This window comes from Bufo bufo, chromosome 1 (genome assembly GCF_905171765.1).
Source record: "Bufo bufo chromosome 1, aBufBuf1.1, whole genome shotgun sequence".
Taxonomy (NCBI): Eukaryota; Metazoa; Chordata; class Amphibia; order Anura; family Bufonidae; genus Bufo; species Bufo bufo.
In genome coordinates this window covers 448,307,836-448,327,354 of record NC_053389.1, presented here as the reverse complement: position 1 = coordinate 448,327,354, position 19,519 = coordinate 448,307,836, and positions in this window count along the sequence as shown.

The window sequence follows — 19,519 nt, the reverse complement described above, 5'->3', positions numbered from 1 at the left end:
AGTTTGTGGACTCTCATTGCAGTCCTTGGTGGCCTTTTGGCACCAGGAGTGGTGTGGAGTGGGCCCGGCATGCATGTTGGCACCATTTTGGCACCATAAATGACTGAAATCAAAGCAGGCCCAGCATGCATGTGGAACCTACACTACCTGAATTGTATGGATGCCGACATGGCACATACCAGGTAGTATTTAGTGTTAGGAACCCGTCTTACAGAGATCGCCTTGACGTGCGGCAGACGGGCTCAAATAATTTTGTACAAAATGATTTGCCAAGCATCTCTAACCTATTAGCATAGTACATGCAATTACTATGGTATTACTACTATACTCCTCTGACAGATCAAGTGAAGCAGCTGTGGTGCTAGTGTTGGTGGTGGCGGCAGGCGGGTGAGTGGTAACTTGAGAGGTGCCCAAAGCTGAGCTGGAGGAGGATGGTGCGTCAAGGTTCCGAGCGGAAGCTGTAGAAGATTGGGTGTCCTGTGTTAGCCAGTCAACTATGTCATCAGAACTTTTCGAGTTCAGGGTACGTGGCCTCTGAACACTAGGCATTATTCTAGGGCCAAAGGGAATCACAGCACCACGACCACGACGGCCCCTGCGGGGTGGCCTGCCTCTGCCTGTCATTTTTTTTAGATTAGTTTAGTTGTACTATGCGTGCAAGCTACTGTGACACCAGATTTGAGTGGCTCTGTGCACTGGCAGAAGTTGGCAGAGTAGACGCTGTAGGCCTGACACACACGCTTGCAGACAACTAAATGCTATTCAATCTATTACAGTCAAAATTGTTTTTTTTTTTTAAATGTAATCTACTGTGACACCAGATATGAGTTGCACTGGTGTGACACTATGCACTTGCAGGGCCTGAAACAGACACACGTGCAGGCAACTGACTGCTATTATTTTACAGTCAAAAATGTTGTTGTTTTTTTTAATGTAATCTACTGTGACACCAGATAGGAGTTGCGCTGGTGACACTATGCACTTGCAGGGCCTGAAACACATACGCGTGCAGGCAACTGACTGATATTATTTTACAGTCAAAATTGTTTTTGTTTTTCTTTATTTAATCTACTGTGACACCAGATAGGAGTTGCGCTGGTGACACTTTGCACTTACAGGGCCTGAAACACACACGCGTGCAGGCAACTGACTGCTATTATTTTACAGTCAAAATTTTTTTTTATTTTTTTTTATGTAATCTACTGTGACACCAGATAGGAGATGTGCTGGTGACACTATGCACTTGCAGGGCCTGAAACACACACGCGTGCAGGCAACTGACTGCTATTATTTTAGTCAAAATGTTTTTTGTTTTTTTTATGTAATCTCCTGTGACACTAGATAGGAGATGCGCTGGTGACACTATGCACTTGCAGGGCCTGAAACACACACATGTGCAGGCAACTGACTGCTATTATTTTACAGTCAAAATTATTATTATTATTTTTTTTAATGTAATCTACTGTGACACCAGATAGGAGTTGCGCTGGTGACACTATGCACTTGCAGGGCCTGAAACACACACGCGTGCAGGCAACTGACTGCTATTATTTTACAGTCAAAATTGTTGTTGTTTTTTTAAATGTAATCTACTGTGACACCAGATAGGAGATGCGCTGGTGACACTATGCACTTGCAGGGCCTGAAACACACACGCGTGCAGGCAACTGACTGCTATTATTTTACAGTCAAAATTGTTTAGTTTTTTTTTAATGTAATCTACAAAAACTTTTTGGACTGTAATATAATAGCAGTCAGTTGCCTGCACGCGTGTGTGTTTCATGCCCTGCAAGTGCATAGTGTCACCAGCGCATCTCCTATCTGGTGTCACAGTAGATTACATTTAAAAAAACAACAACAATTTTGACTGTAAAATAATAGCAGTCAGTTGCCTGCACGCGTGTGTGTTTCAGGCCCTGCAAGTGCATAGTGTCACAAGCACAACTCATATCTGGTGTCACAGTAGATTACATAAAAAAAATAAAAAAAGATTTTGACTGTAAAATAATAGCAGTCAGTTGCCTGCACTGTTACAACACTAGATAGGAGTTGCGCTGGTGACACTATGCACTTGCAGGGCATGAAACACACACACGTGCAGGCAACTGACTGCTATTATATTACAGTCAAAAAAGTTTTTTTTAGTTTTTTTAAATGCAAGCTACTATGACACCAGATATGAGTGGTGGCACTGTGCAAGTGGGCACAGTATATGCTGTGAGCCTGACACACACTCTGGCAAGCAACTGCAATTAGATTGCACAGGGGAAAGAAAAAAAAGCAGACTGATGTACTAGCCCTAATAAGGGCTTTTTGGGGTGCTGTCCTTACAGCAGAGATCAGATGAGTCTTTCAGGACTGTAGTGGACACTGAATACACTAGCCTAGCTATCGATTTCCCTATTAAATCAGCAGCAGCTACACTGTCCCTCCTCTCACTATGACTGCAGCTTCCAAATGAATATAAAATGGATGCTGTCCAGGAGGTGGGAGGGTCTGGGAGGGAGGGTATGATGCTGATTGGCTGGAATGTGTCTGCTGACTGTGAGGTACAGGGTCAAAGTTTACTCAATGATGACGAATAGGGGGCGGACTGAACATCGCATGTGTTCGCCCGCCGTGGCGAACGCGAACAAGCTATGTTTGCCGGGAACTGTTCGCCGGCGAATAGTTCGGGACATCTCTATAGAACAACAGTATCTAAAGAGTGTATCTGACAATGACATATGCAGCAAAGGGTGCAAAATTAAGTTTTTTTTCCCGTAAATGAGTGTTTTTTTTTTTATATCAGAACAGAACCACAGTATCTAAAGGGTGTATCTCTCATGTACAGATGCAGACTAGGCTGAAAATTAAGATTTTTAACCCTAGATGGGTGTTTTTCAAATAACAGAATAGTACTACAGTATCTGAAGGCTGTACCTCACAATGACATATGCAGCAAAGGCTGCAAAATAATAATTTTTGCCCTATATGTGTTTTTTTTTAATAGCAGAATAGAACAACAGTATCTAATGGGTGTATCTAACAATGTCATATGCAGCAAAGGCTGCAATTTTATTTTTTTTTGCCCTAAATGGGTGTTTTTTTAATAGCAGAATTTAAGCTACAAGTAGCGACCTTTCCATCTTCTGGCACTGCATGGCTGAGGGTTTTCCCCATCCTCAGCCGTGACACCCACATACAGACATTTTATGTGGTAATGTGTCAAATGCTTTGGAGAAGAAAATGGGTGTTTTTTTAATAGAAGATTAGAAGAAAAGAACAACACATAGGGTTTATCTCACACGTACAGATGCAGACTAGGCCACAAATTAAGATTTTTGCCCTAAATGGGTGTTTTTCTAATAGCAGAATAGAACCACAGTATCTAAATGGTGTATCTCACATGTACAGATGCAGACTAGGCCGCAAATTAAGATTTTTTCCCAAAATTGGTGTTTTTTTTTTATAGCAGAATAGAACAACAGTATCTAAAGAGTGTATCTGACAATGACATATGCAGCAAAGGCTGCAAAATTAAGTTTTTTTCCCCCTAAATGAGTGTTTTTTTTAATATCAGAATAGAACAACACTATCTAAAGGGTCTATCTCACACGTACAGATGCAAAATAGGCCGCAAATTAAGATTTTTGCCCTAAATGGGTGTTTTTCTAATAGCAGAATAGAACCACAGTATCTAAAGTGTGTATCTCACAATGAAATATGCAGCAAAGGCTGCAAAATTAAGTTTTTGCTCTAAATGGGTGTTTTTTTAATAGCAGAATAGAACAACAGTATCAAAAGGATGTATCTCACACGTACAGATCCAGAATAGGCCGCAAATTAAGTTTTTTGCCCTAAATGGGTAACAAAGTAACTTCGTACATAAGGCCGAAAAAAGACATTTGTCCATCCAGTTCGGCCTGTTATCCTGCAAGTTGATGCAGAGGAAGGCAAAAAAAAACAACCTGTGAGGTAGAAGCCAATTTCCCCCACTTTAGGGGAATAAAAATTCCTTCCTGACTCCAATCAGGCAATCAGACTAACTCCCTGGATCAACGACCCCTCTCTAGTAGCTATAGCCTGTAATAATATTACGCTCCAGAAATACATCCAGGCCCCTCTTGAATTCCTTTATTGTACTCACCATCACCACCTCCTCAGGCAGAGAGTTCCATAGTCTCACTGCTCTTACCGTAAAGAATCCTCTTCTATGTTTGTGTACAAACCTTCTTTCCTCCAGGCGCAGAGGATGTCCCCTCGTCACAGTCACAGTCCTGGGGATAAATAGATGATTGGATAGATCTCTGTACTGACCCCTGATATATTTATACATATTAATTTGATCTCCCCTCAGTCGTCTTTTTTCTAAAGTGAATAACCCTAATTTTGATAATCTTTCAGGGTACTAGACTAGATGGGCCAAATGGTTCTTATCTGCCGACACATTCTATGTTTCTATGTTACTGTAGTTGCCCCATTCCAGTTATTACTTTAGTTGCCCTCCTCTCGACCCTCTCCAGCTCTGCTATGTCTGCCTTGTTTACAGTAGCCCAGAACTGTACACAGTACTCCATGTGTGGTCTGACTAGCGATTTGTAGAGTGGTAGGACTATGTTCTTATCACGGGCATCTATGCCTCTTTTAAAGCAACTTATTATCTTATTGGCCTCAGCAGCAGCTGCTCGACACTGTTTTTTGCAGCTTAGTTTGCTGTTTATTAAAATTCCTAGATCCTTTTTCATGTCAGTGTTACCGAGTGTTTTACCATTTAGTATGTACGGGTGACTTGCATTATTCCTTCCCATGTGCATAACTTTACATTTGTCAGTGTTGAACCTCATCTGCCACTTATCTGCCCAAGCCTCCAATGTATCCAGATCCCTCTGTAGTAGTATTCTTCAGTGTTAATTACTTTACACAGTTTTGTGTCATCTTCGAAAATTGACACTTTAATATGCAAGCCTTCTACAAGATCATTAATAACTATATTGAAGAGAATAGGCCGCAATACTGACCCCTGAGGTACCCCACTAGTGACAGTGAACCAATCTGAGTGTGTACCGTTAATAACCACCCTCTGTTTTCTATCATTGAGCCAGTTACTTACCCACTGTCACGGCTGAGGATGGGGAAAACCCTCAGCCGTGCGGTGCCAGAAGATGGAAAGGTCACTACTTGGCCAGAACCACAGAATTAGGGAGCAGGTCACCTCCTAGAGCTTCAGTAATCTTACCCTGACTCCTAGCTGCATGAGCCACCCTTGAAGGTAGGAGGGCTCATGCTCAGGAACCTCGGATCCCTTCTGACCCTCCGCCGATCCCTGAGCTGGGTAGACAGCCCCTTCCTCCTGGACGCGGAGAAACAGGAGTCTAAAGTGGCCAAGCTACAAGGGGAACAGAAACAACTTATGGCAATGGCAGGTAAATGCATCAAACACCACACTCACCTGCCACAGACAACAAAGCCTGGAACCCATGTGCAAGTGCTGCTGTCCAGAACACAAACGAAGACACCACACATCACACAGGAACCCAGGACCATAAGCTGCAATAACAATGAGACCACACACACACCTTCATAACACCATGTGGTTGACAATAAAAACAAACCGCAGGCAACTGCATGCGGATCCTGAGTCACGACCATGACCATGGTCGTGACACTCCCACCCCTCAAAGCCCCCCCCCACCAAAAAAAATAAAAAATAGTGAGGAACTAAGAACAGGGATGGGAGAAGGGAAAACATGGGCGAAACAGCGCCAGTAAATGCGAGTCTCCCCAGGACTGCTGCCGGACCCTGGAGAAACACACAGGAACTATGGATCCGACTGCCAGGCTCTGGAGCAACACACAGGAACCAGAGACCAGCAAAGAAACAGCCCGGGAAGACCGCACTGACACTGCGTCCACACTCTACTCACGTTCCTACTCCAGTCCATGCCAACAGCCACTCCAAACCAGCACACCACCGGAACACCAACGGAATGCTGCCAGCAGACGATCAGAGATAGGAACGTAGAGAGGGACATGGGATCACCAACACGGACACGGAAGGCACGGTGGCGGGGAAAAGCCACCAACCGCGCCATTAACGGTGATCCCCGGAACGCTCTCCCTCCGGAGAACACGCATGCACCCCACATAGATGGCGATGCATGCTGCACCCTCTTTCGAAGGTATTGCCACGTGAGGAGCCATTGTGGTCATACTGTCACGGCTGAGGATGGGGAAAACCCTCAGCCGTGCGGTTCCAGAAGATGGAAAGGTCGCTACTTGTAGCTTGGCCACTTTAGACTCCTGTTTCTCTGCGTCCAGGAGGAACGGGCTGTCTACCCAGCTCCTAGCTCAGGGATCGGCGGAGGGTCAGAAGGGATCCGAGGTTCCTGAGCATGAGCCCTCCTACCTTCAAGGGCAGCTCATGCAGCTAGGAGTCAGGGTCAGATTAGGGAAGCTCTAGGAGGTGACCTGCTCCCTAATTCTGTGGTTCTGGCCAAGTAGCGACCTTTCCATCTTCTGGCACCGCACGGCTGAGGGTTTTCCCCATCCTCAGCCGTGACAGTATGACCACAAGGGTGGTCCTCACTGACAGATGGTATTAGCCAGGAGGATGACTGAGCTAGGAGCTGGGTAGACAGCCCGTTCCTCCTGGACGCAGAGAAACAGGAGTCTAAAGTGACCAAGCTACAAGTAGCGACCTTTCCATCTTCTGGCACTGCATGGCTGAGGGTTTTCCCCATCCTCAGCCGTGACACCCACATACAGACATTTTATGTGGTAATGTGTCAAATGCTTTGGAGAAGAAAATGGGTGTTTTTTTAATAGAAGATTAGAAGAAAAGAACAACACATAGGGTTTATCTCACACGTACAGATGCAGACTAGGCCACAAATTAGGATTTTTGCCCTAAATGGGTGTTTTTCTAATAGCAGAATAGAACCACAGTATCTAAAGGGTGTATCTCTCACGTACAGATGCAGACTAGGCCGCAAATTAAGATTTATGCCCTAAATGGGTGTTTTTCTAATAGCAGAATAGAACCACAGTATCTAAAGGGTGTATCTCACAATGACATATGCAGCAAAGGCTGCAAAATTAAGTTTTTTGCCCTAACTGGGTGTTTTTTTAATAGCAGAATAGAACGACACTATCCAAAGGGTGTATCTTACACGTTCAGATGCAGACTAGGCCGCAAATTAAGATTTTTGCCCAAAATGGGTGTTTTTTTGATAGCAAAATAGAACAACAGTATCTAAAGTGTGTATCTCACAAGGAAATATGCAACAAAGGCTGCAAAATTAAGTTTTGTGCCCTAAATTGGTGTTTTTTTTATAGCAGAATAGAACACTATCTAAAGGGTGTATCTCACAATGACAGATATAGCAAAGGATGCAAAATTAAGATTTTTGCCCTAAATGGGTATTTTTCTAATAGCAGAAAAGAACCACAGTATTTAAATGGTGTATCTCACACGTACTGATGCAGACTAGGCTACAATTTAAGATTTTTGCCCAAAATTTATGTTTTTCTAATAGCAGAATAGAACAACAGTATCTAAACGCTTGAATTTCACACAAGTAGATGCATCAAGGGCTGTAAAATTTAATATTTTGCCCAAAAAGGGTGTTTTTTAAAACCCAGAAAATTATAGCTGTGTTTCTAGCTTAAATTGCACACTGACTAATGCGGCAGAGGCCCCAGATGGAGAGTATTGCCAAAAATGGGTGTTTTTTTTCAAAGCCAGAAAATTATTGAAGTATTTCAAGCTAGTTTTTAACAATCACAGATGCAGAAAGGGCTGTAAAATTGTGTATTTTGCCCAAAAATGATGTTTTTTTTAAAACCCAGAAAATTATAGCTGTATTTTTTAGCTTAAATTGCACACTGACTAATGCTTCAAAGGCACCAGATGTAGGATATTGCCAAAAAAAGATGTTGCAGTATTTCAAGTTTAGATTTGAATGTCACAAAAGCACATATGCTGTGCTGGTGCTCTGAGCGTGCAAAAAAAAAATGGCCGCCGCCACCAACCTAACTAACAGTCGGATAAAAGTTTTTTTTCTCTGTCACTGGCCTCAGGACAGGGTAAAAAGATTGTGCACTGCACCCACAAAACTAAATCTATGTAGATCGCTGAGTTCAATTGGAGTTCTGATTAAAGATTCTGTCCTGTTTTCTCCCTCACTGCAGCAGCACCCTATCCCTACACTAAGCACAGCAGAGTGACGTGCAATGCTACATGACTCCAGCTTATATAGAGGCTGGGCCACATGCTGCACTGGCCAATCACAGCCATGCCATTAGTAGGCATGGCTGTGATGGCTTCTAAGGGCACAGAGTTAAACGCTTGTTGATTGGCTGCTCTGCAGCCTTTCAAAAAGCGCCAAGAAATCGCCGAACATTGAACCCGAACCCGAACTTTTACTGAAATGTTCGGGTTCGGGTCCGAGGTCCAAAAATCCTAAAGTTCGGTATGAACCCGAACTTTACAATTCGGGTTCGCTCAACCCTATTCATAGGCTTTATGAGTGTAGGAGTCCCACTACCTGAACAATTGTACCACAATGTGTATGATGCCCTCCTTTATGTGATATACAGGTTGTATCTGAGTGCCTCTTCCTTGTAATTTTTGGCAGCACTTGCAATTTATATACAAGTAGATATACAGGAAAGAATGTTTCCTAGCAACATTTCCTCTATAATCGATTTTATCTTTGGCTTTTGCCGTGTTATTGTCAGTCTGCAAAAGTGGCGTACTACTTGGACAGCATCGTTCCCAGCAGCGACCTGGGAGTCCAAGATGCATCTAGACATCCTCTTCTTGCTGTTCCCGAACCATTTCAGTGGTGTTTCCATCAATTTATGACCTTTTCCTATGATCCAGACACCCTGCCCTCTTCATGGCTCATGTTCTCCCATTGACTTCCATTGTGCTACCGAGCACCCGAGCATCCTGAGGTTTCTACTTGAGCACCCGAGCACTTTGGTGCTCGACCAACACTAGACACAGTCATTTATAAAACAATTTATATTTTTTTTAAACCTGGAAGTATGAATACTGCAGAATTAAATTTTGATGAAGGCATGGAACTGTCCCACACATAATGAGACAATTTTTATAGATGCCTGTCTGGCAAAAGGTTCATCTGATGGTCACATTTACCACAACTAAGTGGTACGGTAGCAACTGCAGCATCAGAACCTTGGCCAGCTAATTGCAGGTTGCAAATAGTTTTATCATGGCCACATTATGAATATCTCACTATGGAGCTGAAGGTAAAGAGCAGAAGTAAACTGAGCAGGAGAAGAGGAGACTGTACTGCTTGGCAATGTGATCTGGCTGCCACAATGAAGACCAGAATACGGAGGACAGACTAGTTCCAATTCAGAATTCTGTCCGGTTCTATTTTCCCACAGGATACGGTGATGCTGCCTCATGGGCTGCAATAGAGCCCTGTAACCTATGTTTGTGTTTCAAAGTCCACTGCTTATTTTAATTCTACAGATCCCATGGCTGTGGGAGCTTCCCATTCAGATCTAGAGGCAGCTCAGCTTAAATGTCTTTGAACTATGTTTTAAATAATGGGTCTAAAAATGGCAATATTGATTTCGCTATAATGCAACATGCTTAACCACCTCCCGTCCGCCCATAGACTATAAACGTCCGTGAGGTGGTTCTCTTCTTCTGAATGGACGTTCCAGAACGTTCGTTCAGAAACGCTAATCGTGCAGCTGCTGATCGGGTTGCCTGCTGTCAGTGACAGCAGGGCAACCCAGAGAGAAGGCAGGGACAGTGCCCAGGTGTCCCTGCCTTCTGGATCACTGAATACACAGCACTCACCGAGTCTTTCACAGACCTCGATCAGCCCTGCACTGAGGCTGTACAGCGCTGTATTGCACTGTACTGCCTCTCTAGGGGTTGCATTTCTCCTGTAACTGGGGCTACTATGTCAGTTACTGGGGCTACTATGTCAGCCCCAGTTACAGGAGAAATCAACAGTGAAAAAATAATAAAAAAAGTGAAGTAAATGTCCCCCAGAGGTCTTGTATGGCCTTATGGGGGACAAAAAGTGTAAAATTAAAAAATAAAAAATAAAGGGTTAAAAAAATAAAATTCCCCAAGGAAGGAATAAAAAAAATGTTAAAAATAGAAAAAATAAAATAAAATAGACATATTTGGTATTGCCGCGTCCGTGACGGTCGGCTATTTAAATATATCACATAATCTACCCAGTCCAATAAACACATTATAAATTTTTTTTTAAAATAACTGTCAAAAAAAGCAATTTTTGGAGACACTAAAACATCATTTTTTTAGTTTCAAAAATGCTATTATTGTGTTAAAGTGAAATAAATAAAAAAAAGTATACATATTAGGTATTTTTGCATCCGTAAAAACCAGCTCTATAAAAATTTCACATGACCTAACCCCTCGGGTGAACACCGTAAAAAAATAAGAAATAAAACTGTGTCAAAACAAGCAATTTTTGTCACCTTACATCACAAAAAGTGCAACACCAAGTGATCAAAAAGGCGTATGTCCCACAAAATGGTACCAATAAAACCGTCACATCAGCCCTCAAAAAATGAGCCCCCACATAAGAAAATCTCTCAAAAAATAAAAAAATATAGCTCTCAGAACATAGACACATTAAAACATATTTTTTTTTGTTTCAAAAATGCTATTATTGTGTAAAACTTTAATAAATAAGAAAAAGTATAGATATTAGGTATCGCCACTTCCGTAACAATCTGCTCTATAAAAATGTCACTTGACTGAACACCTCAGGTGAACGTTGTAAAAATAAATAAATAAAAACTGTGCTAAAACAACCAATTTTTTGGTCACCTTGCCCCATAAAGTGTTATAATGAATGATAAAAAATCATATGTACCCAAAAATAGTACCAATAAAACTGGCACCTTATCCCCTAGTTTCCAAAATGGGATCACTTCTTGGGAGTTTCTACTGTAAGGGTGCATCAGGGGGGCTTCAAATGGGACATGGCATCTAAAAACCATATGGAGTTCCTTTTCTTCTGCGCCCTGCCGTGTGCCCATACAGCAGTTTATGACCACATGTGGGGTGTTTTTGTAAACCGCAGAATCTGGGTAATAAATATTGAGTTTTGTTTGGCTGTTAACCATCGAAGTGTTAAAGAAAAAATTGGATTAAAATGGAAAATCTGCCAAAAAAGTGAAATTTAAAAATTTGATCTCCATTTTCCTTTCATTTTTGTGGAATGCCTAAAGGGTTAACAAAGTTTGTAAAATCGGTTTTAAGTAACTTGAGGGGTGTAGTTTCTACAATGGGGTCATTTATGGGGGTATCCACTATGTAGGCCCCACAAAGTGACTTCAGACCTAAACTGGTCCTTAAAAAGTGGGTTTTGGCAATTTTCTTAAAAATTTGAAGAATTGCTTCTAAACTTCTGAGCCTTCTAACGTCCTAAAAAAATAAAATGACATTTCCAAAATGATGCCAACATAAAGTAGACATATGGGGAATGTTAAGTAATAAATATTTTATGAGGTATCACTTTCTGTTTTAAAAGCAGAGAAATTGAAATTTAGAAAATTGCTAATTTTTCTTAATTTTTGGTAAATTTGGGATTTTTTCATAAATAAAGGTAAAATATATTGACTCAAATTTATGACTATCATGAAGTACAATGTGTCACGAGAAAACAATCTTTGAATGACTTGGATAAGTAAAGGCGTTCCAAAGTTATTACCACATAAAGTGAGATATGTCAGTTTTGCAAAATTAGGCCTGGTCAGGAAGGGGGCAAATGGCCCAGATGGGAAGTGGTTAATCACACAGATTGAATGCACTGAAATGGTTTATAAAAGGAAAAAAATATGTGTATTTGGTCATGGTTTGCAACAGAATGTAATTGGTGTGATTGCAATAAGCCTACAAATGGTAGAAACTTTTTTTTTGGGGAGGGGGTTGTGTCTGTTCATATGCAGACAAAAATGAGTTATTTTTCTTGTAGGGGGTTTTGTAATGGGTTTTGTACTGCAGAACTAGCTACCAGCAGCAGCTGTATTAGACACAATGTGACCAGACCCTTACTTCCTCAAAGAGTTTTCTGATCAAATTCCCTTAAATCAAATCAATTATATATTCTTATTTTCTCCCTGTACTCTGCTTATAGTATCCCTATTAGGCTTCATTATTGGTTGTGTCTTTAATAGATATTTGTCAGACACTGCCATATTACACTTTTTGAGGTCAGAACTTAGCTGAAGGCAGAATAATGATTCCTTTGTATCAGCATAAGGTGCTTCCTGCTGACTGTCACCTGATTGGCTGAACCAGGCTGTTTGTCAGCCTCTGAGCAGGGCAAGCTCTCCCCCACTTCCTCACAGCATTATACGATCCTCCATCTCTTTCCTTTGTTTGTGATTTTCCAAGTTAAAAAGGTGCTGGGCACCTATTTTATGTAATTTGTCCAAGATGAATAAAAAATCTTAGGATTCATTTGACAAACAATTATTTCAAAAATGTTTAATTTTAATCCAATTCATTTAGAATTTATTTGCTCATCTATAACTATCTATAAGTTGTATAAATCTCAAGAAATCTCCTATAATATTGTAGAATTTTTTACTCTCTGTTCAGCTTTGAACGATCTGCTTTCTTTACCACAGTTTTATAACTCCTTCTATTTTGATTATTTACCATATGAGCTACAGTAGTCTTCCAGGTTTATCCCTTTCCATAAACCACCTACTCTTACATACTGGTGAAGTACTATAAACTTAAAAAAAAAAAGATGCTTCTCAAGGGTATTTTTTTTCCCTCTGGGGGTTCCTTAACATACTCTATTTTCCATTTACCAGCTTCCTCCATTAATGGGGTTTTAACCTTGGAATTTTGCTTTGAAATAGGAAATATTCTTAACCACTTACCCATTGAGGAATTCTTTAAATGATCCATACCACTGTCTTACAGGCAGAGTTGTTGATAATCATGAAAAATAATTTTCACTCAACTTTCCTTGGTTTGCAATTTCTATAACACAGTATGAGTTGACTTCCCACCTAGTAATTCACATTTTTTTCTTCTACCTCTTTGACTAATGGGACATGATCTGATAGACTCCTTGATCCATAGCTGGCATTTACAGCCAACAACATTATTGCATGGTTTCCCAATGCTGAATATATCCTAGAAAAGTGAGAGTGCAATGGAAATAAATTTTTCTTGGTGTTTAAACATCTATCCAACCAACTTCCTTACATGATTTGAGCAAATTGGTGACCCCCACTTCTCTCTTTTTTATCCCTGCTGGGTAATCCTCGATGGGTAGAATTTGTCCTTTTTTATATCCATCAATGCATTATTATTACTAGGGTTGAGCGAATCGAAGTATGTGAAGTAGACTTCAATCCAAATTTCTGTGAAAATTTGATTTGCCACAAAGCTGAATTTCCATGTGGTTGTGAATAAATTTTTCCTGAAATGGCAGTAAAAAAATAATAATATCATACTCACCTTATCTATTTGAGGGGCTACTGCAGCTATCTTGATTGAAGATCCCGCACTAAATCTTGTGCACGATGACATATGACTTTACCATGCCGGCCAGCGTGATGATGTCATCGCGCACAGCAAAAGATTTCATGCGGGATCTTCAATCAAGATGGCTGCAATGGCCTCTTCATGCTCAAATGGATTTGTTTTTTTTTTTTTCCTGAAAGCCCTCATTTTTCATCTCAGATGCTGCAATCAGTAATGAACACAGCATCTGAGGGTTTCCATAACAGGGGGGTCACAATCTGCATTCCCTATCATTGCACCCACTACTTTTTGTAAACTTTGCTCATCACTAATTATTACTAATAAGGGGTGCCACTATTTAGACTGGGGGTACTGCATGGGGGCATGATGAGACTAGGGTCACTGTATGAAGACCATTGAGACTGGGCACAGTGTATGGGGCCATTATTGATACTAGGGGCACTGTATCAGGGCCACAATATGTCCTAGGGGCAAGTGGGTGGTATTAATACAGTATATACTGAGGGCACTGTTGGTGGGAATAATATTTACTAAGGGCACTGCACTGGATGAGGTTTAATAAAAATCCAGTAAGATTCATCTGTTTTTAACGGATGTTAAAAATGAATGCAAAATGGACATTAACACATGATAGGTGGCTAGAAAATGGGTCCACACACTGAAGCAAATTGGTCATGAAAAATTGACAGTTTATTAAATTTCAACGGACTTGTGATGTTGTTTAATGGATTACATATTAATGTACCTCATGACAAAAGTGTCAAGCCTTGCCCTGTGAATGTGCAGAGATCTGTAAGACTGGCTGCACATGTCTGACTTCTTGGTTTGTTTTGATTTGGGTTTGAGCTGGATCCACCTTCCCTCAGGTGTACTGGGTTTCATTTTTAGTGAGGCAATTTATCCCTCCTTCCCTCAGTGGCCTATGCAGGTTATAGTTCTTTCCTGGGAGCTCTTGATTTGTGGTGGATCGTCTGCTCCAGCTCTGCTCAAGATAAGTCCTCTCCTTCATTTCCCTTTGTGTGTTTTTGTCTAGGCCTCTAGGGAGATGCTTGCTTCTTCCTGGTTTGAAGATGCAGGTTGCCTCTTCCTTTTTCCCTGCTGCTTAGGGTTTGTCCAGCGTGCTCAGATTTAGGCACGAGGGCATGTGCATATCCACCCTAAGGGTATGCACATGGGCACAGCAATTGAGGGAAAGCTTTTAGGGATCGCTAGGAGGTGACCCTTTCCTCGATAGCTTTTGGGCCTAGTCGTTTGTTCTGTTTGTTTTCCCGTGTTTGGTATTTCCCTGCTTACCTACCTATTGTGACATTATAACCCGCCAAAAAACTGTCATATTACTGCTGTTTGCAAAATGTAGGCTATGGATGCTTTAGCCGATCGCATGCAGGGATTATCGCTGGAGGTTGCTGATCTCCGCAGTTCTGTTGCACAGTGTCAGAATGCTCTGGCGTCTGGCGCCGTTTGAGGAAAACAGGTCTGCTTAGAGCCTAAAGTCGCTCTCCCTGATAGGTTCTCAGGGGGTGGTGATGACTTTATACGGTTAAGGGAGTCCTGCAGGTTGTATTTTCATCCGCGGCCGATGTCATCTGGTGATGAGAATCAAAGAGTGGGAATCATTATATCTCTGCTCAAAGGGGAAGAGCAGTTCTGGACTTTTTCTCTGCTGACCAGTTCACCATCCCTTCGGTCGGTGGATTAATTTTTTAGAGCCTTGGTCTCTATGGCTGAATCTAAGCTGTGCAGTTTGTTACAGGGAGAACGTACTGCGGAGTCGTATTGTGCAGAATTTAGAAGATGGGCTCGGACTCGGGATGGAATGATCCTGCACTCCGGAGTCAGTTTTGTCAGGGGCTATCTTAGAGGTTGAAAGATGCCCTTGATTTTCATGAGTATCCCGATTCATTGGAGACGGCCATGTCTTTGTCAGTGCGGCTTGATAGACGTCTTAGAGAAAGGTATAAGATTCCTCTCGAGCAGAGGGTCCCGTCTTTAAGTGGATCCGTCCCACCTAGTCCCCGGGGTAATATGACTTTTGAATCTGGGGCAGGAGAGGAGCCTATGCAGTTGGGCCAGGTTTCCTTTCGCTCAGGTGATAGGGATTTTAGGAAGCTGAATAAGCTATGTTACTTCTGTGGAAAAGAAGGTAATTTTGTTTGTGCATGTCCTTTTGTTAAACCTCAAAGCTGTAATGAAAAAGTATAGAGGTATTTACATAAAGAAAAAAAAAGACTTCACAGACTCTTGGTAGTGTGAATGGGGAGTCTGAGCAAGCAAATATGCATTCTCCCTGCAATACCCGTTTCCTCCTGCCTGCTATGGTGGAGCTAGTGGCAGTGAACGTGGTGCGGGGGTAAACCTTATTGATTTTCAGTTCCTCCAAAATCTTGGTTTTAGAACTAGCACTTTAGATAAAGAGATACCAGTGTTTTCTATAGATTCCTCCCCTCTCTCACAAAAGAGTCTTAATCATATACACTCACCTAAAGAATTATTAGGAACACCATACTAATACGGTGTTGGACCCCCTTTTGCCTTCAGAACTGCCCCAATTCTACGTGGCATTGATTCCACAAGGTGCTGATAGCATTCTTTAGAAATGTTGGCCCATATTGATAGGATAGCATCTTGCAGTTGATGGAGATTTGAGGGATGCACATCCAGGGCACGAAGCTCCCGTTCCACCACAGCACAAAGATGCTCTAGGGGTTGAGATCTGGTGACTGTGGGGGCCATTTTAGTACAGTGAACTCATTGTCATGTTCAAGAAACCAATTTGAAATGATTCGAGCTTTGTGACATGGTGCATTATCCTGCTGGAATTAGCCATCAGAGGATGGGTACATAGTGGTCATGAAGGGATGGACATGGTCAGAAACAATGCTCAGGTAGCCCGTGGCATTTAAATGATGCCCAATTGGCACTAAGGGGCCTAAAGTGTGCCCAGAAAACATCCCCCACACCATTACACCACCACCACCAGCCTGCACAGTGGTAACAAGGCATGATGGATACATGTTCTCATTCTGTTTACGCCAAATTCGGACTCTACCATTTGAATGTCTCAACAGAAATCGAGACTCATCAGACCAGGCAAAATTTTTCCAGTCTTCAACAGTCCAATTTTGGTGAGCTCGTGCAAATTGTAGCCTCTTTTTCCTATTTGTAGTGGAGATGAGTGGTACCCGGTGGGGTCTTATGCTGTTGTAGCCCATCCGCCTCAAGGTTGTGCATGTTGTGGCTTCACAAATGCTTTGCTGCATACCTCGGTTGTAACGAGTGGTTATTTCAGTCAATGTTGCTCTTCTATCAGCTTGAATCAGTCGGCCCATTCTCCTCTGACCTCTAGCATCCACAAGGCATATTCGCCCACAGGACGGCCGCATACTGGATGTTTTTCCCTTTTCACACCATTCTTTGTAAACCCTAGAAATGGTTGTGCGTGAAAATCCCAGTAACTGAGCAGATTGTGAAATACTCAGACCGGCCCATCTGGCACCAACAACCATGCCACGCTCAAAATTGCTTAAATCACCTTTCTTTCCCATTCTGACATTCAGTTTGGAGTTCAGGAGATTGTCTTGACCAGGAGCACCCCCCTAAATGCATTGAAGCAACTGATTGGTTGACTAGAGAATTGCATTAATGAGAAATAGAACAGGTGTTCCTAATAATTCTTTAGGTGAGTGTAGTTCATGACATTCTGTTATGGTTGGGTGATTCACATGTTGAGTCCATTTCTTGTTTTGTTATGAAGGGTTTGCCTGCTCCGATGGTTCTGGGTTTACCGTGGTTGATAAAGCATAACCCTACTATTGACTGGCAAAGAAAACAAATCAGTAGCTGGAGTGAATTTTGTTCAGACAACTGTCTTTGTGCTTCTATTTCAGGGGTGTCAACTACGGTCCTACCTCAGTTTCTCTCTGATTTTGCGGATGTATTCTCGGAGGGTGGAGCTCAGGGGCTAAATCTCATCCCTGGAGCTAAACTGCCAAAATCTCGACTATACAACCTTTCCCAACCCGAAAGAGAAGTATAGCGGAAGTATATTGCAGAGAGTTTGGCAAAGGGACATATTAGGCCATCTAAGTCCCCTGTGGCCGCCAGCTTCTTTTTTGTAAAAAAGAAAGACGGATCACTTAGACCGTGTTTAGATTTCCAGGAATTGAATCTCATTACGGTCCGTGATCCATATCCCCTTCCTTTTATTTCTGATCTATTTGATCAAATTGTCAGAGCCAAGGTGTTCTCCAAGCTGGATTTAAGAGGAGCTTATAATCTGATCAGAATTAAGGAAGGGGATGAGTGGAAAACGGCCTTCAATACACCCGAAGGTCATTTCGAGAATCTTGTCATCCCCTTTGGTTTAACTAATGTGTCAGCGGTCTTTCAGCGATTTGTCATTGATATTTTCCATCATTTAGTTGGAAAGTTCATTGTTATTTACCTATATGATATACTAATTTACTCACCCAATTTGGAGACCCATCAGGATCACATGAGACAGGTGTTGTCGATCCTTCGGGAGAATAAATTGTATGCAAAATTGGAAAAATGTGTATTTGCTTTCCAGGAGCTACCGTTTTTAGGATACCTGCTTTCTGACTCAGGTTTTCGTATGGACCCCAAAAAGGTCCGGGCGGTACTGGAATGGGACCGGCCTGAGAATCAGAAAGCTCTGATGCGGTTTTTGGGTTTTACCAATTACTACAGAAAATTTATCTTGAATTATTCCACCATTGAAAAACCTTTGACAGATATGACTAAAAAAGAAGCCGATTTTTCTGTCTGGTCGGATGAGGCATTACAGGCTTTTTCTGCTATTAAGAAATGTTTTGCGTCTGCTCCCATTCTCATGCAACCTGATGTGTCTCAACCTTTCATCGTGGAGGTTGATGCATCAGAAGTGGGGGTCGGAGCAGTTCTGTCGCAGGGTCCATCCCCTAGCAAATGGCGTCCGTGTGATTTTTTCTCCAAGAAACTGTCGGCCGCTGAAAGAAATTATGATGTAGGAAATAGAGAGTTGCTGCCCATTAAATTGCCCTTTGAAAAATGGCGTCATTGGTTGGAGGGGGCTACTCATCCTATTACGGTATATACTGACCACAAGAATTTGGCTTTCTTGCAGTCTGCTAAGCGTCTGAATCCTAGACATGCTAGATGGTCACAGTTTTTTACTAGGTTCAATTTTGTGGTCACCTTTCACCCTGGGGTTAAAAACGTCAAGACAGATGCATTGTCACGTAGTTTTTTGGGGGGAGTGATTCGGAGGATCCCGCTCCTATTTTGGCTGATGGGATGGTGGTTTCCGCTCTGTACCCCGAGTTGGAGATGGAGGTGTTGGGGGCCCAGGAGGAGGCTCCTGATTCTTGTCCTCCAGACAAGTTGTTTGTTCCTGCTGAGCTGCGATACAAGGTGTTCAAGGAACATTATGATACGGTCTTTGCGGGACATCCTGGAAGACAATCCACCATAGATCTTATTTCCCGGAGATTCTGGTGGTCAGGGTTGCGCAAGGGTGTGGAGGGTTATTTGACAGCTTGTGAGACCTGTGCACGCGCGAAGGTGACTCACACTCGGCCTTCAGGATCCCTTCTTCCTTTATCCATCCCTTCTCGCCCTTGGACGCATTTGTCCATGGACTTTATTACCGATTTACCGAGTTCCTCTGGGAAAACTGCGATTTTGGTGGTAGTGGACAGCTTCAGTAAGATGGCCCACTTTGTACCGTTGCCTAGCTTGCCCAATGCCAAAACTTTTACTCAGGTTTTTATCGATAACATTGTGAAACTACATGGCATTCCCTCTGATGTGGTGTCTGATAGGGGGACGCAATTTGTTTCCAGGGTTTGGAGGGTGTTCTGCTCTCGTCTGGGAATTCAACCGTCTTTTTCTTTGGCTTTTCATCCCCAGTCGAATGGTCAGACAGAGCGTACCAACCAAAACCTGGAGACCTATTTGAGGTGTTTTGTTGCTGAGAACCAGAATGACTGGTCCTCGTTCTTGTCT